The sequence below is a fragment of the Echinops telfairi genome, unplaced genomic scaffold (assembly GCF_000313985.2).
Source record: "Echinops telfairi isolate 266 unplaced genomic scaffold, ASM31398v2 ScPeMD7_16;HRSCAF=60, whole genome shotgun sequence".
In the NCBI taxonomy this organism is placed as follows: domain Eukaryota; kingdom Metazoa; phylum Chordata; class Mammalia; order Afrosoricida; family Tenrecidae; genus Echinops; species Echinops telfairi.
Genome location: NW_022103913.1, coordinates 10,671,554 through 10,697,079, shown reverse-complemented (window position 1 = coordinate 10,697,079; position 25,526 = coordinate 10,671,554).

Below are 25,526 nucleotides of genomic sequence, written 5' to 3'. Positions count from 1 at the left end.
CAAAGACTGGATACAAGATTGTACTCCCATGAATATGGAAATGCCTAAATGAACTTTATACAACATCCTATGAAAAGTTCAGTAAGAAACAGGAAAAAACAAACTGGTGCTATATCTTAGATGAACACAGTTAATACTTTAGATAAGGAATTTCCCATGGGTGTTATTATTGAAAGCAGCAAATGAAAAGTATGCATAATGATTGTTTTTTAATGATCACCACAAAAAGCTTCTGTATATATGTGGAAAAACAAGTATCTGTAAAAAGATCATATGAACAAAATAGGAAACAATACTACCGTATATTATACTCGAGTATAAATCGACCAGAATATCAGTCGAGGCACCTAATTTTACCAAAACTCTGCATTAAAAAATGTGCTGAAAAACTCGACATATACATGAGCATACATGGTAAGTTGTTTATAAGGAGATCAGAGGAGAGGTGGTCTCAATGGAATGAAAATAAGTGAGAGTCAAGCAAAAAAGAGCACCAAGGAAGACAAATTTCCAGTTACATATTCAAGTAAAATTATAACCTAAGTTTTGTAAATATATAAATTCTAGCACCAAAAAGCAAAAAACAAAGAATTAGATGTATATGTAATAACCAAAAAAAAAATAACCATTAAAGATACATAGTAGACAAAAATTAATGGTGGTTATGTGTGTATATATATATATATATATATATGCAAATAGAAACAGATATACAGAGAGATGTAGTGATGTTTCCATACCAATTTTAACCTTGTAAATCCTATGTGGCAGTTCTAATCTGTGTCCTATATATTATGATCACTGAGCTGAAATTGACTGGACAGCAGTCTATTACTTTTTATATAACGATTGAGTTAGTGTATTGTGCCAACCTGGCCGATAAATACATGTGGGATTTGTGAGGCTCGCCTTTCTGGTTCTCAGGTTTCTTGGACATCCGCAAGGAGAAGCCACATGGACCTACCCCAATGCAGCCCTCGGTGCTGGAGCATCCATGTGAAGACCCCTGCCACATTCACTGACTCGGTTTTCCTCCTGCAGTCGGCATCATTGCGTGTGTTTTGTGAGGTGGAGGACTGGTGTTGGACATATGGGTTAATGATGGACTTGTAGGCTTGGGCAGCACTGGGTTGGGATGTTTTCTTGATGCACAGTTAACCTTTATATAAAACTCTCTCTTATACATGTGTTGCTGTGGATTTGTTTCTCTAAAGTACCCAGACTAACACAAAGATATGCCACCAGGAGTCCTGGTAGTATAGTGGGTTACACGTGCTGCTAACAGTAAGGCTGAACCCACCAGAGAAAGAAAGATGCAGCTGCCTGCTCACGTTAAGATATACTGCTTCAGAAACCCAAAGGGGCAGCCTTCCTCTGTCCTACAGGTTCGTTATGAGTCAGAATCAATTAAATGGCATGGGATTTTAAATGTGTGTGTGTGTGTGTACATATATATATATATATATGATAAATTTTACTGAGGAAAACTACAATTGAAGTTACTGTAATATCACAATAACCTATTGTAACATATTTTGTTATTGTTTTATCTTCAGAATGATACAAATAAGAACTTACCCATACTATTGTATGTTAGGCCCAGTTGACTAGAAAATAAATCCAGGGACACTCGTGTGTAAGACAGATAATTTATATCAAAGAGCAATAGTATATTAAGAAAATATCTCAGTCCAGTCCAGATCAAGTCCATAAGTCCGAAACTAGTCCAAAAATTCCTCTTCAGACTCACGCAGCCCATGCAATGATGCCAAATGCAAGATCACAGGCCAGTGGGTAGAAAGTCTTGTGGATCCAGTCATAGTAGAAGCATCTCCAGGGCTCTCGCTACCATCCGGGTGGCTCCATGTAGCTTGTCAACAGAAAAGTGAAGCAAAGTGTGTGTTCTGCCTCCAGAGAGGAAGAGAAGAAGTCCCAGAATCCTCATGAGAATGTGAAGTCCATAAGGAGGGATTCACCAGGCTGACCTGATTGACAAGCTAGACTCCACCTCTTCATTCTTATTTATTAACAAGAAATTGTGTAACTAACACATATGGATACAAAGCATGAATCTCTTCTATTAAAATTGAAAAATTATCCAGTTAACAAGTGACATTTAATCATGTGTTTTAAATGAGGTTTTATACACAAAAGCAATTCTTCATTTATATTGTAGATCTCTTTGAATCCTAGAACAATATAAAAGGATGTCCAAAAGTTTTCAGGAAAAAATCCATTATGTTAATACTATTGTTCTAAAAACTTTTTGAAGCCTCATGTACTCTCTTTATTCAGGCACAAACCAAACAAGGCAAGAGGCATGATGCCACAGTTAAGAAATGAAATACAGTGAACCCTCGCCACTTCGCGCTTCAACTTCCGCGGCTTCACTCTATCGCGGTTTTTGCGTAACAGCGCATGCTCTGTCATTACTGCCACTGATTGGCTCATACTGTACACACTTCTGTCTGCATCGCTACATATCGGAGCTATGTATCAGATGCATTTTTGCTTTTGTACAGTGTACTGTAATTGTTTGCGATTTTTAAGAAATTTTATCTACGCCCTATGATGGCTCCTAAACGAGCTGCTTCTTCTAAGCCTTCTGACAATAAAAATAAGCGCCAGAGGAAGATGCTCACCATCCAGGAAAAGGTAAAACTTTTGGATATAAGGAATCCTACTTCGCGGAATTTCATTTATCACGGTAGGGTCTAGAACCGATTAACCGCGATAAACGAGGGTTCACTGTACAATGATCCTTGATTGTTGCACAGCTCCAAACTTGAACAGCAAAGTTCGAAAAAAATTCTGTTTGGTGTTCTTAATTTTGCTCCATGTGAGCCAAAAATTAGACTTGAGAAAACCTATACAGGCCAAGAGTGAGTCACATGTCGCATCACACAAGGGTGACTCTTCAATCTAAGCATTGATCTTGCTTAGCGAACATATATGTCATTGTGGCTTTTTTTTGTTCTTTATTTGTGTAAAATATCATAATCATTGTTTCAAAGAAAGTTAGTGATATCAGTAGCAAGACTAAAGAAATATTTGGGAAATTGAATTAGGTCATTGTTTGTCTAATTTGGCAGCTGAATACAACATGGCTAAGTCAAAATTATCAAGATGTTTGAGAAAATTAATGTGATTAAAGCACCTAACCTAGCCAAAGGTGTGAAATCGTTAACCACGAAGCAAAGAACCCAATCCTAAAAGAGGTTGAAAGGAGATATGTTAATTTGGGTAAATCAGAAACAACACAGGGGTGACAGTGTATCCAAGATAGTGATATGTCAGAAGGCCAAATGCCTCCACAGTTATTTAAAATCCTGGAAACATTAATGCATAAGTATAATTTTGGGGCTACAGAACCAAATGTTTGACTTTCTGTTATTTTTTATGGGAAAAAATATGTTCAGTTCTCATACTTTTCAGTGTTCAAACACAAATCTGGAATGAATTGCTTTTGACAACCGAGGTATCACTGCATCTATAAACAAATATAGTCTGATTACTTATTTATTAGGAATGAAACTATATATATATATATTTTTTTAAGCTTCAATAAGTAAAAAGATTTATGCACTATGTGTTTGACTGGTTCTCTAGAGAAGCAAACCAATGAAAAGAAAAAGAAAAAAACAAAGAAAGAAATTTATACCAAGAAAGTAGTTCACACAGTTGTAGAAGTTCAAGTGCAGTTAAAGTACATGGGTCAATTGTTAAGCTGGAGGCTCTTCCTGCCTTGTGTACCTGCTAGGCTTGACTAGAAAGAAGAAAGACCACAACTAGTGAATGCAAAGATGGTGAATCCAAGATCACCTGGCAGGCTCAGGCTGCCAGGGTCCATAGGCATTACAGCAGGCCCTTGAGTCAAGTTCAAAGTACAGGAGATGTATAAACCAGGGACGGGATCCAAAACAATAAATAGCCGGGTGCAAGATTCAGAGCAGTGAAAACCAAGAAGCTCTCCACAGTGTCTACTTATATATCAAGCACGCTACACTTCCAAGGGTTGTATTCCACTCTAATCTTCCAACTGCTTGGCTGCTCACAGCAAATTCTATTATGGAGATGATTCTATTATGTTGGCTCACATAATGGGGGAGACCCTCAATTGCCAAACTTCTGAGGATCCTGGCCCAGCAAATTTGATACAAAATCTATCCACACTGAAAACAAAATACTACCAAAATAATTAAGTAAATAGTGCAACAAAAAGATACATAAATACAAATGGATATATGAAGATGCTCATGGTTAGTTATTAGAGAACTTAAAATTAAAATCACAAAGACATGTTGGGCGCCATCATGTCAATTCCAACTTATAGTAACCCATAAGGCAGAGTAAAATTGTCTGCTTCATAGAGTCCTCTATGCTGTCATTTTATGGAGCAGTTCCCCAAATCTTTCTCCCACTGAGCCATGGGTTAAGTTCAAAATGCCAACCTTTTAGTTAGCAGTTCAGCATTTAACCATTGTGCCACCAAGTATCCTTCACAATGACAAACCACAATGTAAATATTGGAATGGGTAAAAACTTAAATATTAACAATACCAAGTGCTGCCAAGGACATCAAGAAACTGGAACTCACACCGGTGGCACAGCCCTGGAAAATACCATGTATACACGTGTATAAACCGAGTTTTTCAGCACATTTTAATGCCATTTCTGTGGTAAAATTAGATGCCAGTACTGATATTAGGGTCGGCTTATACTCGAGTATATATTAGTTAATTTCATATAAAGCTAAATATGCACTCTACTGTGTGATCTACTCATTCCACTCCAGTCTACTATCAAAACAATAGGAAATATATGTCCATACAGACATGAGCTCAAATATTCACAGGAGCTTAATTTTTAATAACCCCCTAACTGAAAACAACAGAAATACTTACCAAAGGAAGAACAGATTAATTGTGGTATCTATATACCATGGAATATTACTTTCCAATAAATGAAAAATTATAGGAACACACACAACTACATGGATGGATCTCAAGATAACTACACTAAATAAAAGGAGTTCACACTTACACAAAACTTTATGTAAACTAAACCATACTGAACACAAACCAGTGGTTTCTTGAGAATAAGGAGCAGTGAGAAGTTGAAGGGAGGAATTACAAAGGAAAATGAGAAAACTTTTTGGAACCAATAAAATCATTCACCATCTTGATTTTGAAAGTTTCAAGTGTGTATATATACCCAAAATAATCAAATTGTATACTTTAAATATATGCAATTGATCTATGTCAATTATACCACATTATAACTGTTTTGGAAATATGAAAGGTTTCATTATATTTGCTAATCTGTAAAAATGTTCTCTAATTCCACCAGTGTCACTTTGATTACAGAGAAAGCAATTACAGATCTTCAACTGCTTATCTGATTCCTGGTACTCACAGGAAAGCAGAATTAATAGATATGAATAAATCCTCTGTAAGTATACCATAAGTTACACAATATTTGCCTATAAGCATTAGCAAGTAGCGTCACATATATAACTCCCATAAAATCTCAGGAGGGAAGGGGGGGATAGAAAGGGGGAATTGATCACAGGGATCTACATATAACCTCCTCTTCTGGGGGATGGGCAGCAGAGGGGTGGGTGAAGGGAAATGCCGGGCAGTGTAAGATAAGATATAATAATAATTTATAAATTATTAAGGGTTCATGGGGGAGGGAGGGAGAGGGGAAAAAAGGAAAATGAGCTGATTCCGGGAACCCAAGAGGAAAGTGAATTTTGGGGATGATGAGGGCAACAAATGTATAGGTATGCTTTACACAATTGATCTCTGTATTGTGATGAATTGTATGAGCCCCAATAAAATGATTAAATTTTTAAAAAAGTATGTCACCTAGAATTTAGATGACATAAACATCACCATTAAAAAAAAGGTAAATTTGACTGATGAATCTTTGAAAGAGACTAAGAGAACAAAGGGGTCAAGTCACAAAACTAGGACAAAATATCTGCAAAACACTTGTGTGATAAAGGACATGAATGAAGAATATCTAAAGAATTCTCAAGTCTATTAACATGACAACAAGCAGCTTGATTTTTTACATTATAAAAAAGATTTAAGAAAATAACCATAGAAAATGTACAGACAGGATATAAGAACAAAGGAAGATATTTGGCATCATTAGTCATCAGGAAAAAACTACACAGATACTATTACATATCTGTTATAACAGTAATCTTGGGTAGGAGTCATACAAGCAAAATATTTAATGTGCATCTCAGTTGTTTCTAATTATCAGTGCCTAAATACTTCTGGTTTGAAACAACAAAAGCACTCAAACATTCAATCAAATAGTGACTACCACATTGCAGTGTATTTATCATTGATCGGCTTCATCTACTTGGAGTTCTGAAATTAGATATAACTACTCCCTCCACCCCCACAAACCCTTCTAGTCATCAAGTCCATTCTGACATAAAACAGGCCAGAACTACCCCTGTGAGTTTCCAAGATTGTAACGCTTTATGGGAGTAAAAAGCACCATCTTTCTGCCTTGGAGCAGATGGCGGTTTTTTTAATTGCAGTTAGCTCAGCACTTCTTACTATGCCACCAAGTCTCCTATACATAATAACCTACACATTTTAAAATATGGAGTTAGCAAAAAATGAGAAATAACCTGTGTAGGATAGAAACCTACCAAAAATGGAAGATTCAAATATTTTCCATTGTGAAGATGACAGAGAAGCAGGCAGGGTCTTGGTCTGTTGTACATACAGTACCCCAAAATCACCAGAATCCCCCCGCCCAAGCTATGTATTTTAATTTTTTACAAAAGAATTCGCCATTACATTTAATACATTTGTCAAATCTGTGATTCCATTCTTGGAAACATTTTCAAATTCATCTGTTTGGATGGCTGACAAAACCTCCCTTTTTTTTTTCCCTCCCCTTTTCTATGTCATCAAATTGCTGTCAGGTCCCTCTGTATTAGCGAAAATAAAAAGAAGTCTCATGGAGCTAGGTCAGGTGCGTTAAGGTGTGTGAGGCCAGAAAGGCATGCTGGGTTTTTTTTGCCAAAAACTGACATACTGAGATGGCTAAGTGAGCAGGTGCACTGTCATAGTGGCAAAAGCAGTCCCTCATCTGCCACAAATCAAGACCTTTTTGTCGCACATTGTTAACACAATCTTTTCTGAACCGCTAAATCAGCGGTTCTCAACCTGTGGGTTACAACCCCCTTGGTGGTCGAATGACCCTTTCACACGGTTGTCCGATTCATAACAGTAGCAAAATTAGTTATATAGTAGCAACAAAAATAATTTTATGGTTGGGGGTCAGCACAACATGAGGAACTGTGTTAAAGGGTCGAGGCATTAGGAAGGTTGAGAGCCACTGCTCTAAATAGAAAGATTGATTAACAGTCTGGGACCTGATGACACAACTCCAAATGCACTATGAGTTAATTTTCATCCATTTGGGAAGTTGATGGATGTCCAGAACAAGGTATGTCATCAATCGACATTTCACCTGTTTTGAAATGAGAAAACCACTTGTACACTTGAGTTTTTCCCATAGCACTGTTCTTGTTTGCTGTGTTCAACATCACAACAGTTTCTGCAGCACTTTTCCACGAGCAAAAAATCAAAATTTCAGCCACATGCTATTCTCTTAAATCAGCCATCACAAAAAATTAGGTTCTGGTGAAACTGCTTTTACAAAAAAAATTCACTGTGACCAGAGAACCTTCCCAGGTGACGCCACTGGGTGCACTAACTCAGAGCAAATTGCTTGATGCTCACTTACTAGGAAGAATGTGTATTATGAAAGCTCCACTCGGCCCAGCATAATTCGGGTTTTGGAGGGATACCCCCTTGTAGGGTTATTTGAGGTGGAACCAACTCGATGGCACCTAACACCACAACGGTTATATTTTCTCAGTCCAAATGAATATGCAGTTTACAGAATAAGAAAATGTTATTAAAGGGGTTATAATATTTGTCACTAAATTAAATGAGATGCAACAAAGCAAGGATTTAAATCTATAGCTTTCGGTCTGTAACTGTTATCTTGTTAGATTAATTTCTAAAGTCTACTGAAAGAACCTCACCTGAATTGGTACCTAGAACAATAGCTATAAAGTAAGTCTTCTCAACATGATTCTACCTCCTAAAGGTACAATTTTCTATTCTTGGAATTCTGATTCATATCATAAAATACTAAACAAGTTTAGAGAACACTTTTTTTTCTTGACATTTTAACCTATATAAAGCATGGCAATTCATTGTCTCAAGGACTGTTAAGATTTCTTGTAAAACTGGGTTCTTCTCTTTTACAATCTCCCATTGTGCAGGATCATTTTAAAAGACTTGAAAATAATAAATGCTGGCAGAGATGCTGTTCCCATGGCGATTCTTGGGCAAAAATCTGCATGGCAGAGTGTCTACATAAAAATTCAACCACACCTGCTTTATAGTCAAGAATCAAAAAAAAACATTTCTAATTTTGGTCAGATTAAAAATCTGAATAGAATTAAGCTATTGTTTGGAAAATACTTACATATTTGTATACTGCTTGCTTCTTACAATTTTACCACCTTTAGATTTGGTAACCAGTTGTGTTGAAAGGGTCATTTTCAAGTTATGTACTTTATACAATATTGGTGGATTCTAATTTAAGTAATCAGAAATTATTCCCATCTAGAGAATTAGTCAATTGTATTTCTTTATTATCACCTGCCCTAATGCTGTTCAATTTCAATGTGCTTCTAAACTATGCTTACCACACATAAGAATTTGTGGATAACTCATTCATTGTCTTTCATTCCTAAATGCTGTTGACTTACATTATGCATGATTTCCAGATCATATGATAAGTTGTCATTTTGCATCATATTACCTCTATCAGGAATAAGAAAAATAAGGACATAATTCTAAATGTAAACACAATTCACATAACATTCTGAGCTAAATTAATATATTAAATCAGAAATTCACAGGCAGCACATTACATGTTCACCATCTTTACCAGACCTAGGGTTGTAACCAATTAGGGAACAGTCTTATAAAAGTAGAGAAGTTAATTATAAAGTCATAGGATGAATCAAATCCTCTGTATTAAGAGGTAGTTTATATGAGTTTCTTGATCATGTTGTTACGTCATTTCCAAAAGTAGTTCAAGTGGCAATTCAATTAGTTACTAACCATATTTTCTAGTAAACCTATTATTATGAGTGCTAAGACTTGTGTTGATTATCATTTTAAAATATCTAAAATGCTCTGCATATATCTAACATCAATAGTTTTCACTATTGATGATTTCGTTGATGTTCACAAGGTATATGCTTTTTATTATACAAGTTCGTGTTACAGTTTATATGCCTATTTTCATCGAAAAACTATAATTTTCATGAAGAAAAAAATTAAAGACAATTTCCCAAGGAAGTGACTAAAAAGATAAAAAGTATATAAAAACTATCTAATAGATACTAAATCTGTACAAACACACTCAAATTGAACTAGAAAAAACAAATAAAAATATATCTAGCCGATTTCAAGAAAGAGAAGTGGTGTGAGAAATCAGACCTAGAACCTAGTTTTATGTGGTAAAAGTTAGTTTATAATTAAAGTGATTTTCTAATTATCATAAAGTTCATTCACTAGCTTCAACTTTGGTTTTCAAGGATTACAAAAGCTCTATCACTACACCACCCCACCTGCAACATTATGGAAGGCAAATTTGTGCTAAAATAAGGTTTATGTAAGGGTTGATTTGTTCTAAGTTAAAATGTGATGGATTAACAGAAGCTGTGAACTGCAAAGAAAATATTAAAATTATACATTTGCCTGGTAAATATACACTTACAGTTTAATTAACCTTTGATACTGTATAGCAGATATGGTTAAGTTCTGGATTAGTAGCAGAAGAGATGATTCAAAACTACCCAGAGAAGTTAAAGAAAGGTAGGCATGGCAATCTACTTCTGAAGTCACAGCCTTAGAAACCTTAAGGGAATACTGAGCAATTGAAGTTGCAGATGAATCAGAATCCTTTCAAGAACTAACAATAGCATTTTCTTAACAATGAACTTTATTTATAGGTATGTGACAAATGACAAGTCTTTAATTCACTACCCATCAGGAAATAAAAGGCTGGAAAAAAGTGGTATTTTTCAGCGAATGCACAAGAGAAATTAAAACTAGTTGAAAACATTCAAACTAAAAGGGGAGGATATAAACTAAAACAAACCTCTAGGAGGATAAATTCAGCAGAATCTACCCACAATTCTTATAAAACCCTAATAGAAACACACTTCAACAACAACAAACACTTAAACAACAATATTTGTTGCATGATTAGGAATTATAAATGCCCATGCCATATCATACATAGTTCTATACCCTAAGAAAATAATAAACTGCTGTTATAAAGAATGTGTGTACGTTACATAATTGTGTCAACCTGAAATGTAAGGGTGGAGTCTAGCCTGTCAATCAGGTCACAACGTGATGGTGCCTCCTTGTGTGCGTAGCCTTCTCCTATGGAGGGCCCTGGGAACTTCCTCCCCTCTCTCTGCCATCACCTTCCTGCTGGCAAGTCACTCTGAGACCTGCCTAAGCCCTGTGATGCATCCACCACCACTGGATCCACAAGACTTTTCACCCACTGGACTGCGATCTTCCTGTATTTTTTGTATCATTGCTTGAGTCTTTAGAGGGGTTTATGAACTAGTATCCAAGTTATGGGCTTGATCTGGGATGTTTTCCTGATATATAACTACTTCTTACATATGAGTGTCACTGGATTTGTTTCTCTCGTCGACCTGTCCTAACACAGAATTATAATTAATTTATGTGGGTAAAATGAAAGATGTCGCTATTTTAGAAGTTATAGAATAACACATGTAGTTTAGGCCTACATTTGCTTCCTGGGACTGTCAAAACAAACTAACACAGACTTGGTGGCTTAAAAACCATAGAAATTTATTATTTTACAATTCTGGAAATGAGAATTCCAAAATTTAGTTGCCAGCAGGGTGGTCCATCCAAAGGCCCTCAAGTTTTTCCTTGCATTTTCCAGCTTCCAAGTATTCTTTGGACTGTGACTTCTCTAACGTAATGCAGAACTCGTTTCTACTTGTCTTCACAGTGCCTTCTCTCCTGTTTCTGTCCTCATTTGCCCTTCTTCACTGTGTCTTCTCCCTTCTCTTTTCTTTCAGGAGACTTCATTATCTTGATGTTATTATCTTGAAATCCCTCACTTAATTATATCTGCAAAGACTCTCCAAAAACAAATCACTCTCACAAGTTTATCTTTTTGGAGGGTACTTTCAACCCATGGCTGTTATTAGATACAGTGAACCCTCGTTTATCACGGTTAATCGGTTCTAGACCCTACCGTGATAAATGAAATTCCGCGAAGTAGGATTCCTTATTTGTAAATCAAATATTTTCGTAGTTAGAGCATAGAGGACATGAAAAAACACCCTTTAGTCACCATTACACTCATATTACCCAATTTATTAAACGAAAAAGGGAAAATACAGTAAAACATTTTGGACATTACAATTATCATTTGTTATTTATTATATTATTTATGGCATCTAGTTTACAGTATTACATATTTCACATACAGTATTATTATACATAGTTCTTACAAATACTGTAATCAATAGCCTATGAAATGACTTAAGGGATGTACTCTACAGGTGGGTCGCCATCTTTTTCCTCTGAAGGAGCGGGTGTAGGCAGTGGGTGCTGTTACGCAAAAAACGCGATAGAGGGAAGCCGCGGAAGTCGAAGCGTGAAGTGGCGAGGGTTCACTGTACTACCAAGTCAATTCTAACTAAAAACCGACCCTGTACACAATAGAACTAAACATTGCCTTAGGCATTCACCACCATCAGAATTATTATGCTTGAGTCTATTGTTACAGCCAATGGGTTAATTCATCTCCTGGACAGTCTTCTTTTTCTCTGACCTCCTACTTGATCAAGTATAATGTTCTTTTCCAATAGCTCTTCTTTAATAAATATGAAAAATGAAATCTTGCCAACCTCCCTTCCAACGAGCATTCTGGCTCTACTACTTCCAAGACAGATTTGTTTGTTCTTCTGCCAGTACTTTCCATATTCTTAGCCAACATCGTAGTTCAAATGCATCAATTTTCTGCAGTTATCTTTATTTATTGTCCACTTTCAAATGCCTATGAGATTACAAATACCAGGGCTTGGGTCAGGTGCAATTCAGTCCTCAAAGCAACATCCTTGCTCTCCAACACTTTAAAGAGGTCTTGTGCAGATTGGGCCAATGCAATATGGCATTTGATTTTTTTATTGAATCTCCCATGCTCATTGACTGTGGATCCAAGCAAAACAAAATCCTTGACAACTGCAGTCTTTTCTCCATTTACCATGATTTTGTTTACTAGTCAAAAACCAAACTCACAGCCATCTATCTTGTCATGGATGACTCATAGTGAACCCTTGTAAGTTTACAAGGTTGTGTAGCTGTTTACAGAAACAGAAAGCCCAGTCTGTCTCCCAAGGAGCTGCTGCTGATTTCAAACTGCAGGCCACGTGGATCACAGCCTATAAGTATAACCACTTCACCACAAAGGTTCCTGTTGCGAGGGGTTTGATTTTTACATTGAGTTGCAATCCATACTGAAGGCTGCAGTCTTTGATCACCTGCAAGTGCTTCAAGTCCTCCTCACTTTCAGCAACCAAAGTTGTGTCATCTGAATATCCCAAATTGGTAATAAGCCTTTCTCCACTCCCTATGCCACATTTTTCTTCATAGAGTCCGGCATCTAGGCTTATTTGCTCAGCATCCGGAATGAATAATGAAAATACACAACCCTGATGCACACCCTTCCTGATTTTACCAGAAAATCAAACTGACTACCATCAAGATGGTTCCAACTCATAGCAACCCTGTAGGACAGAGAACTTTAGAGTGGAAAGCCTCAACTTTCTCCTGAGGAGCAGCTGGGGTTTCAAACTACTGACCTTACAGACAGTAGCCCAACATAACCCACTATGACATCAGGGCTTTATTTTTACACCATACAACATTCTCTTGTTCTGTTCTTGTGTCATGTATCTTCCTCACCAACGCATTAAAATGTTCTGGAATTCTTATTCTCATCCATAGTTAGTGATGATCAACAGTCGTAGGTCTTTATGTAGTCAATAAAACACAAGTAAACATCTTTCTGATATGATCTGCTTTCAGCCAAAATCCATCTGACATTAACAATGATATCCCTATTTCTACATCCTCTTCTGAAATCAGCTTTAATTTCTGTCAGTGTATGGCTGCAACCATTATTGAAAAGAAACAGCAAAATTTTACTTGCATGTAATATAAATGCTATAGTTTGAACATTTTCACATTCTGTTGGTTCACTTTTCTTTGGAACACGAATATGAGTAGATCGCTTTCAGTTGGTTCTTCCACATTTCTTAGCACAAATGAGCAATTCCAGTGTTTCATTAGCTTGTTGAAACTTTTCAATAAATAATCCATAAACTCCTGGAGCCTTGCATTTAGATAATCCCTCCAGTGCAGACTTCTTCCTTCAGTTCTTGATCAGATGCTATCTCTTGAAATGCTGAAATGTCGACTAGTTCTTTACGGCGGAGTGACTGTGTATTTTTTTCCACTGTCTTTTGATGCTTACTGTATCATTCAGTATTTTGTCCACAGAACACTTCGGTATACTGCAAATCAAAGCTTGGATTTTTCTCTTCTGTTCTTGAAATATGCTCAATGTATTCTTCCTTTTGGGCTTTCACTGTAATCGTCTATTTTCTCCAGTTGCCCTTGAAATTTTTTGTTCGGTTCTTAATTTTTTCCAATTACTTCATCTACTCTACATTCAAGAGCAAGTTTCAAAGTCACTTCTAATCCACTTTGATCTTTTCTTTCTGTATGCTTCTTTTAATGACCTTCTGCTTTTTTGCTAGGTCTTATGTCATTACTCTTCACTGTGACAAATCTGTTCTTTGGCTGTTCTGGAAATTCAGGTAGGATTTACTTAAGATCTTATTTTGGCTCTCGTTAACTTGTTTTAATTTTTTTCAACTTCAAATTGAACTTAAATATGATTAATTGATGGTCTGTTCCAGAGATGTTCTCTGTCTTCCTATTTAACCTAGAGCTCAATTAATTGTATTTAATAATATGTGATATGCATCATGAGTAAACACAAGTTTATAAGTAGCTAGAATAAAGGATACAAAGAAACCATTAACAGTGGTTAACTTTAAGGAAGATGGATAAAGTGAAAACTCTCACATTTTATTTAATATATCTCTGAAAAATATTTAAAGGAGTACTTATTTTCCCACTATCCTAGACAGTCAGTCAACCACGTTTAAACTCATCAATCCTCCAACAAGTTTCTTCCATTCCATTTAACTACTTACTTAACTTAGAAAACTAAATATATTGGAAATTTGCCACAAAATAAGATTCCCTTACCTACCCACCACCAGTGCCACCATTGTCTCCCATCTCCAGCTAGTTTTCAAGGAGGTTGCTTTTTCAATTCCTCAATCTTCATCCCAAATTACTGTGTTTTGTTCTCTACTGGATCATATCCATAACAAAAAAAAATTTAATTTCTTTTGATAAACTTATGACTCTTTTTTACTACAGATACCAAAATATTCCTTGTTTCTCTTTGCAGTAAAACTCCACAAAAGAACTGCATACACTTGCTATTTCCAATCCTCAATCACTACTCAAATAAGCTTTGGTCTTCCCATGTTACCAAAATAACCAATCAAGACCATCACTTACACCCCCCACTCCATACTCCCCACTATGTTCAATGGTCATTTCTCAGTACTCATACTCATCTTAAAACTTGACCTATCAGCAGTATAGTCAAAACTGAAAACATCTGTTGGCTTTCAGGACATCTCACTCTCCAACTTTTCATGATTTGCTGGTCCATCTCTCCTCCCCAACTGCTTATATACTTCAGAGCGAAATATTCCATAATGCTCTTCTGTAACAACACTCAGTTCTTTGATAATCTCATCTAGTCTTAAAGCTTTAAAAATCATCTGAACTGATACTGAATTTTTTTATCTCTAGTCCAGGAATATTTCCCAAACTCCAGGTTCATATTGCAATTTCCTGTTCAAACATCTCAACCATGTATCTGCAAAGCTAACTCTCCTCAACAAAAGATACCCCCACCAGATGCCCCTTCAGGACTTTGGTTCTCTTTAAGTCAGTTATCAACAGTCTATTTAAAATGGCACCTTCTGCTACTCGGCATTCTTAATCCCCCTTTGTTCTACTTTTTAAAAAAAAGGACTTATCACGTGTCACTTAATTCACTTATTTGTATATGTCTATTGTATATCTATTAACATACTGAAAGTAACTTACACTAAACAAAAAAACTAAATCAAGCTCACTGCCATTGAATTGATTCCAACTCATAGCAATCCTATAGGACAGAGTAGAACTTAAAACTACCCCTGTGTTTCTGAGACTGAATCTTTATGGGAGGAGATAGCCTCACCTCAGCTCCTACGTTCAGAACTGGTGCATTTGAACCACTGACCTTGGGTTTAGCAGCTCAAGTTATAGTCCATTATGCCACCAAAACTTACCTTCCACTTGGACCAACACAGAAAATTATTTTGTTCACTATTCGTATCTACAATAACCTGTTGCATGGTAGACACATATCTGTTGAAATTACTAGTTTATAATTTAAAATAAAAGGCCCACTCTTAATTCTTTTCATGTTTCTAGTTCCATTACTACTCAAAGTTTACCACAAAATGTAAACACTTAGACCTTTCTCTCTACTCCACCCACCCCCACTAACACACACAACAGCGATTTACCCTGTAAAAGACACAGGTGGATATATTAGTTTTCTGGGCAAACCTTTCCAGATGATTCTGAGGAACTACCACTACCTCAACTACTGGATTGAGAACCACTGAATTAAAATATATGAGATGAACACTACTGTTTGTGGTACAAAACCTTTAAGTCTTTATAATCTAGGTTTTCTTTTAAAAAAATTCCTCAGGGAAACCAATAAAGAATAGAAGTTTGATGCATACTAGAAAATGAAAAAAACCGCAAGGGTTATGGGAGCCCTGGTGATGCTCAGTGAAGTAAAAAGATCTTAAGACTTGAACTTGCTTCCTACCTCTGTCAGTAGACATCTGGTATGGCCCCTGGATGTGGACATATTTCATCTTAACTGAAAAATTGAACATCTATTTCTTCAAGTGAACGATGAAGATAAAGATCATGCAGGAATGTTCTGAGAATTAAAATAGAGCACCTAATGCTTCTATCTGTCTAGTGTTCTTAAAATACATTAAATAATGTACTAAAGCCAGCTATAACCTTAGGATAGAAATCTTCTGCTAGTCACCTACATTTCAAGTAACATCTATTAATAATTAACATTATAAATTTATAAAAAGCTATTTCTTTGCCCTACAATTTTCCTACACAAATTAGATTTTAGCTATCAATTTAATCCTAAATTCCGTTTTCTTTTACTTTTAAGAAAAAAAAAGAAAAACAACAATGAATGGCCAAAATTGAGACACTTAAGTCTCATTCTCAACACCAAACTCACAGCCATCCAGTCGATGCCAACTTATAGCAACTCTATAGGGCAGGGTAGAACTGCTCCTGAGGGTTTCTGAAACTAACTGTTTACCGGAGCAGAAAGCCTTGTCTTTCTCCTGAAAGGTAGCAGTGGTTTCGAACTGCAGGCCTTGTGCTCAAGGCATTACCACTATGCCACCAATGTTCCAAAGCCTCATTAGTTAAGGGAAAATACAAACAATCCTCAATTAGATATTACTACACCCTTAAAAATAGCTACAGTTTTATAAAGACAGACAATAATAAGTGTTGGCAAGAATATGTGAGAGTAGAAAATGGCAGGGCTGATGCTGATTTCATTGGTACAGTCTTGGGGCAGACTTCTTTTCTGAGAAACTGAGAAACCTCAGTTTTTACCAGGTAGGCTTTCAACTGACCAAGGCAACTCATATTCTTGAAGATAATCTCCTTTACTAAGAGTCATTTGAACTTTCTTCTGTGGTGCACTGCTGGGTGAGTTCAAGCTGCCAACCTTTTCATTAGTACTCAGTGTTCAATATCTGTGCCACTCAGGAACTTATTACTAGAAAGAAGTATATGCTCTGTGAAATCAAGGGTGTTCTGGGTTCAAATTCTGATACTAATTCCAAGACTTTCAGAATATCACTTCAATTTAGTTTCCATTTTCTTATCAATCGAACACATACTTTCTTGCATATCATAAAGATTCAATAGAACTTTACATAAATATCTCATAGCGATGAATCGTACATAATACATGCTTAACAAATAGTAGTCCTGTTTCCCTGTCACTCTTCCCTTTTCTTTGTAAATGCATGGAAAGTAAAGCTACACAACATTATACAACGTTTGCCTAAACACCTACCCCACACACACAGAAATCCACAAACCCTTAATGAACTTCATTTTATCTCTTAGATAATCTTACGAGCAAATAAAACAAATACTACAGTACAGTATTCCCATTCCTTGTGGGAACTGAGGCACAGAAAGAATATTTATATACATGCAAATAATAAAAAATGAGTTATAGTGGTGGCAACATAAGTACAAGTATATGCTTAATACAACTGAATGATGAATTGTCATAAGATTTGTAAGAGCCACCCAATTAAAAGATTATCTTAAAAATAAATAAATAAAAATAATTTCTTTAAAAATAGCAAAAGTGAATTCAAATTTAAGTGGCAAATCCCTTGAGCCCCACCCTTTATTCCAAAGGAAATTAATCTCAATTATGAGAGAGGTCATATAACCTCTCTCCCTACCTCCCAACCCTTAAAATTATGTTAAGATTGCCCACCACCACCACCACCACCCCGGGAAGAAAGTCATAGGGCCTAAAATTCCCAAAAGGGAAACATTGTACTTAACAAAACAAAAACATGACAACCATAAAATATTCAACAGCCTCAGATTAAGTATATTTTTGTTTCCATTTGTAACTAAAAATAGATATTTATCTTAAATTTTGTTTTACACACTTCAAAAATAATAAATTCATAGTCATCATTAATGGCTTTAAGTATATATGGCAATAGCAATATTTATCCTTAAAATGTCTTGTATTTATTTCAAACCAATATGGAAAATAGGGTAGTAGGTAATGGTATTGATAAACAAGAATGAGACATCATAATTTGAATCTGGGTAATGATTAAGTGAAAATCCACTACACTTTGTTTTCATGTACATGTTTCAACATATACATATATTTTTTAATAAATAAATAATTGCCATTGCTCTATGGGGTGCTGCTCTGTCTTACTTTATGATAAAGAACAAGTCAACCTCCTAAATATTCAGATAAAAAGAAGATATAAGTAGAATCTTCATACATTAATGGTAGGAATGTAAAACGTTGCAGCCATTTAAGAAAGCAGTTCAGCAATTTCTCAAAATGTTATCATAAATTAACTATACTGTATAATGCAACAATTCCACTCGTAAGTATCTGAGCGAATTCTATGTGAAAACTTGGCTAGGCTTTGGCACATTTTGTAGATGTCATTAACATATATATTGATTTTAAGAGGATTACCTTCAAAAGTGGGGGTGGAATTCATTCAATCAGTCGAAGGTTTTAAGAGTAAAAACTGAGGTTTCTCAAAGGACTGCCTCAAGATTGCAACACAGAAATCAAAATCCTGTTTTTAGTTTCCAGGCTGCCCATCAACTCTACCAATTTCAGACTTGCCAGTCGCCACAATCTGATGAGCTAATTCCTTTAAAATTAGCCTTTCCTGCTCTCCTTTTTATATCTTCCTTTTCTCTTCCTCTCTCTCTTTCCCTCTCCCTCTCCTACACAAATCTCTGGAGAATACTAATCCTGTATTATTCAAGAGAAATGAAAATGTATGTTGAAACAAAGACTTGAATAGACATGTTCACAGCAGCATTATTTATAGTAACCAAAAAGTGGAAACAAATGTTCATCAACTAGTAAATGGATAAACAAAATGAAATACTCCTTAGGAATAAAAAGGAAGAGACTCTGAGGCTATACTACAAAAAACAAAAACAGAAAAACACTAAAATGCTCAACTAAATGTGCAGAAGTTCAGAGAGAATTCTCCTACAATAAAATTCCATTTCTTATTACTTTAGGAAATGAAAGTTACTTACTGGTAATTCATACTCTCACAAATATATCTCTTAAACTTTGAAATTTCATGATAGCTCTAACTTGTCCTAGGAATGAAAGTGGTAACTTTGCAATGAAATGAATAAAGAGTCAAAGTAAACAGAAAAGAAGAGTTAGGTACAAATAATAAAGGCTAAATTAATCTTAGGACAGAATGATATTATTGATAAACTTGAAGCTCTAATTAATAAATCTAATTAAAAGGCTTAAGATAAAACAAAGAAGCTTGATTCGACTGAGTTATTGCTAAATCGCTGAAATTATACAATAATTTTATTTTTGAAAAACTCTTTGAGCTGAGAAATCTAGGAAATAAGAGCTCAAAAACTGATATGCACCAGCACTGCAGTTATGTTGTTACCACTTATGAGCAGACGCATTAATTTATCTACAAGTCAATAAGATCATCCAACTCATTCCTGTTGGTCTGATTCCATATTCACCAAGCCACTCTTTTTTTTTTAATTTTAATTGACTTCTTATATAGAAATGCTTCCTGGGAAAGTGTCCAGATAGTGTAAGTATTCAATCTACAAATTATACATGTATTTCTATGCGAACAAAACTAAGGACCACTGTGGACAATAGTCACCAATCCAAGATTTTAACAAATCCAACAAGCAATTATTTTTTGTTATGAAAATAGCTAATAAACAACTACTTTTTACTAAAGTCCTGGTGGTGCTATGGGTTGGGCATTGGGGTGCTATCGATAATGCAGTTGATTTAAACCCACTAGTCAGTGAAAGGGAAAAGATGAGGCTCACTGGTCCCACAGAAATTTACACTTAGAAACCCTTAGAGCAGTGGTTCTCAACCTTCCTAATGCAGCGACCCTTTAATATAGTTCCATCATGTTGTGATGACCCCCAACCACAAAATTATTTTCCGTTGCGACTTCATAAATGTAATTTTGCTGTTATGAATCGTTAATGTAAATATCTGATATGCAGGATGTATTAGGCGAGTATCAGGTTGAGAACCGCTACCTTAAGAGGATTGGCTGAATGGTAGTGGATTAGATTTGGTGCAGTTTACAATCCACTACTAACCACTATTTGTCTGTGTTCTTTATACTGCGGTACAGTATGTTTCTGAAATGTTGGAAGCTATACAATCAATATTTCAAGTACCAGCAGGGTCACGATTAGAGGACAGATTTTAATAGTACTTCCAGATCAAAGCAGACTAGAAATCTACTTGTAAAATGATTGCCCAAATGAGTACCATTGAAACATAGTGATAAAGCCCCTCAAGTTGGAAGGCATTCAAGATACAACTTCAGAAGAACTGCCTCCTCTTAGAGTCAACATAAATGACACGAATGGAGTAAAGTTTGTGGACCTTTATTTGTTGGTGTGGTATGGCTCAAAAGGAGAAGAAACAGTTGCAAATATCTACTAATTATCAGAATGTGTATTGTACAAAGTATAAATTTAGAAAAATTACACATCTCAAAAAACAAAAGACAAAGATTATCATAGGAATTAGTGAGCTGTAATCAATTGGCAATGGACATTTGAAATCATATTATCATATGATCTACTATGCCAAGAATGACAACTTAAATAGGAATGGCAATGCAGTCATCATCAAAAAGAATATTTTAAGATCTATCTTACAACACTGTCAGCTAGAAGGTAATATGCAGATAATATAATTGTTCAAACATACACATTAACCAGTAATGTCAGAAATGACGATCTTACATATTTCTAGTCTGAAATTGATCAAAGATACAACCAATCAACAAGCACTGATAATTACTGGTGATTGAAATACAAAAGTTGGAAACAAAGGATCAATAGAAAATATGACCTAGAAAGAATCGCAAAAGAATTTTGCAAGAACAAAATTAACCAAGCCAAACTCATTGTCAATGAGTCAATGTTGACTGAAGGAAGAACTGCCCCTGTGAGTTTCTGAAACTGTACCTCTTTATGTAAGTAGAAAGTTCCGTCTTTCTCCAAGGAGCAGCTGGTGGTTTCAAACTGCGTACCTTTCAGAGCACAGCGTAAGACCAGTGACCTATGAATTAGAAATGCATTTTTTCAACAACACAAAGAGGTGACCATGCATGTGGATCTCACTAAATGGAATATGCAGGAATCAATTTGACTTTATCTGGAAAAAGAGACCATGGGAAAACTCATTATCAGCAGTCAGAACAAGGCCAGGTTACTCATAAGCAATTTCAAGTTGAAGATGAAGAAAATTCAAGCAAGCCCAGGATAGCTAAAGTACAACCTTAAGTATATTCTACCACAATTTAGAAAGCACCTCAAGAACAGATTGAACACAATAACATTGATGACTGAAAAAAGACCAGACAAGTTGTAGGATGGCATCAAGGACATTATACATAAAGAAAGCAAAAATGAAAGCCCATATAAATGTCAGAAGAAACTGAAATTTGCTCTTGCATGTAGAGAGCTAAAGCAGAAGAAATGATGAAATTAAAGATATGAATATTTCAAAAGGTGGGTCCAGAAGACAAAGAAAAAGATTATAATGAAATGTGAAAAGACATGGAGTGAGAAAACCAAAAGGGAACAATATGCTGGGCAATTTCCTAAGCTAAAATAACTGGAGGGAAAAAATTCAAGCTTCAAGTTGCAATACTTAAGAATTCTATGAGCGAAATACTGAACACAGCAGAAAGTATCAAAAAGAAGATAAAAATTGAATATATTGAGTTACTTTATCAAGAAGAATTGGTCCATGTTGAACCATCTCAAGTAGCATATGATCAAGAACCAACAGTATCAAAACAGTAGGTCCATGCTGCACTGAATGCACTGGTGAAATGCAAGAATCTATGATGTGATGGAACAGCAACTAAGATATTTTGAAGACAGCTACCTAGCCAACTACCTGGAAGAGAACCATATTTGTGTCTTTTCCACAGAACAGAATGCCGAAACTATGAAACACTATCATGTATTATCACGTGCAAGTAAAATGTTACTGAAGGTAATTTTAAAACAGTTGTAGAAGACATGACCTGGAAGAAATTCCAGTTGGATTTAAAAGTGGATGTGGGACAAGTGGATACTGTGTTTGAATTTAAAAAGGCATGTGTCAGGATTCTATCATTTCACTGTATTAAATTTGTATGCTGAGCAAACAATCCAAGAAGCTGGAGTATATGAAGAACATGAATTCAGCATTGGAGGAAGACTTATTAACAACCTGCAATAAGCAAATGACACAACTGTGCTTCCTGAAAGCCAAAAGGATTTGAAGCACTTATTGAGGAAGATCAAAGATTTCAGTATGGATTACAATATAAAGAAATTAAAATTCTCACTACTGGACCAATAGACAACATCATGATAAACAGGTTCAGATTAAAATGGTCAAGAATTTTGTTTACTTGGATCCATAATCAATGTTCATAGAAAGAGATGTCAGGAAAAATAAAACAACATACAGCACTGGGCAATCTGCTGGAAAAGCTTTCTTTTAAAGAGTGCTAAAAAGCAAAGATGTCACTTTGAGAATTGAGGTCTGGGTATTTTCAATTGATTCACATGCATGCTGGACAGTGAATAAGGAAGACCAAGAAAAATTAATGCCTTTGAATTATGCTATTGGCAAGTGTGGTAGGCCAGGTTGACTAAAGAAACAAATCCAGGGACACGCATATATTTCTAAGAAAGAGCGTTATATCAAAAACTGTATATTAAGAAAACATCCCAGTCCAATCTAGATCAAGTCCCTTTGTCCTACATTAGCCAGTAAGTCCAATACTAGTGCATAAATTCATCAGACTCAGACAGCACATGTAATGATGCAAAATGCAGGAAGTTACATACTAGAGGGGCAAACTTCTATGGATCCAGTTGCAGCGGAAGCATCTCCAAGGTTCTTCCAGGTTTCAAGGGTAGCTCCTAGTGGCTTGTCAACAGAAAGGTGAAGCAGAGAGCAGCAGAGGCCAGCCTCCAAAGAACCTTTTATCACAGCTGCCCTCTAATCAAGCTGCAACCTGAATGATGGGCTAACCTCCACCTCTTCACTTTTTAAAAAAATCATTTTATCGGGGGCTCATATAATTCTGATCACAACCCATACATCCATACATTGTGTCAAGTACATTTGTACATGTGTTGCCATTATCATTTTCAAAACATTTCTTTCTACTTAAGCCCTTAGTATCAGCTCATTTTTCCCCACTCTCCCTCACCCTTGATATCATGAACCCTTGATAACTTATAAATGATTGTTTTACAATGACCGATGTCTCCCTTCACCCACTTTTCTGTTGCCCACCCCCAAGGGAGGGGGTTAAATGTAGATTATTGTGATCCGTTCCCCTATTCTCTCCCCACCTTCCCCTTACCCACCTGCTATCGCTACTCTCATTACTGGCCCCTCAATTTGACATGAGATTATGTACTACCACAGCAAAGAAGACTAAATATGCGGGGAGGGAAGGGGAAACATGAGGAGCTGATGCCAGGGGCTTAGGTTGAGAGCAAATGTTTTGAGAATGATGAGGGCAATGAATGTACAAATGTGCTTTACACAATTGATGTATGTATGAATTGTGATAAGAGTTGTATGAGCCCCCAATAAAACGATTTAAAAAAAAGACTAAATATATCACAGCTGCTGGAAGGAAAATAACTTTCCCATTTCAGAGACAATCCACTAACTTCATTAAAGACATTATGCCTAACATATAATACTATGTTTCTGACATGTATTCATTAAGTACATATGCTAATAGTAAAAATAATGGCCATACAAAAAGCAGTAGGTACACACAACTTAAAATGAAAGCCACACCTCCCAGCATGAACGCTGAGAGACAAAATGGGTGCACAAGCAAATGTGAAGAAAGCAGATGGTGCCCGGCTTCAAAAGATATAGCATCTGGGATCTTAAAGTCTTGAAGTTAAACAAGCGCCCACCTGGCAGAGAAGCAACAAGCCCACAAAAGATAAAGCGTCTGGGGTCTTAAAGGCTTCAAGTTAAACAAGCAGCCATCTAGCAGAGACGTAACAAGCCCACATGGAAGAAGCACACTAGCCTGTGCAATCATGAGTTGTCAAAGGGATCGGGTAACAGGCATCAGAAGACAACAAACAAACAAAACCATATTGTTGAAACAAAGGGGATCTGAGCAGGGACCCAAAACCCACCGGTAGACAATGGAATAAGCCCTCACAGAAAAGACACAAGGAAGGGATGAGTCAACCAGGGTGCAATATAGCACTGATGAAAAACACAATAAATATTCCTCTGGTTCCTTGAGGCGTCCTCACCCCCCACTATCATCACCCCAGTCCTTCGTTTCACTGTAGGTTACACTGAAGTATGTACACAGGCACAGGTACAGATAAGAGATAAGAGCTCACAACACAAGGAATCCAGGAACAGAATAACAATACGACAGTAGTTCTCAACCTGTGGGTCATGACCCCTTTGGGGGGGGGTGTCAAATGACCCTTTCACAGGGGTCACACAATTCATAACAGTAGCAAAATTACAGTTATAAAGGAGCAACGAAAATAATTTTATGATTGGGGGTCACCACAACATGAGGAACTATATTAAAGGGTCACAGCATTAGGAAGGTAGAGAACCACTGCAATATGAGGAGAAGGAGGAGTTGACGGGAGGAAGGGGAAACCAATTGCAATGATGGATACATAACCACACACACCCTCCCAGGGGGATGAACAACAGAAACTAGGCAAGGGAAACAGCGGTTGGTGTACGATATGAAAATAATAATTTATAATTTATGAAGGGGTCACGAAGGCGGAAGCAGGGAGGGAGGGAAAAAGTCCTGGTACCAACAGCTCAAACAGAAAGTAAATGTTAAGAAATAATGATGGCAACATATGTACAAATATGCTTGATACAGATTGTTATAAGAGCTGTTTGGGGGAGTGGGGAGGGGGAGGGGGAAACGAGCTGTTAAAGCCCCCAATAAAATGATATTATAATAAAATAGAATAAATAAATAGAATGAAGGCCACAAACAATATTCACTGGACATCATCCAATTACTAGGAACAGACCATAGAACCTAGGAATGATCCCAAAGCCTATATTCTTTTCCCTATCTATACCTTCCAGAAATGCAAAAACATTGCCTTATTATATGTCTATATACTCACTAGTTCTAAGGGAGGTGGGTGTGGGAGACCTGGTAGGGCATGATCAAGGGGAATGTAACAAAGAGGAAGTGCTGAAATCCTGGTGGGGACTAAGCATGATAGTGGGACAGGAGGAGAATCAAGGGAAATAGAGGAAAGCGCTGGGAGGAAAAG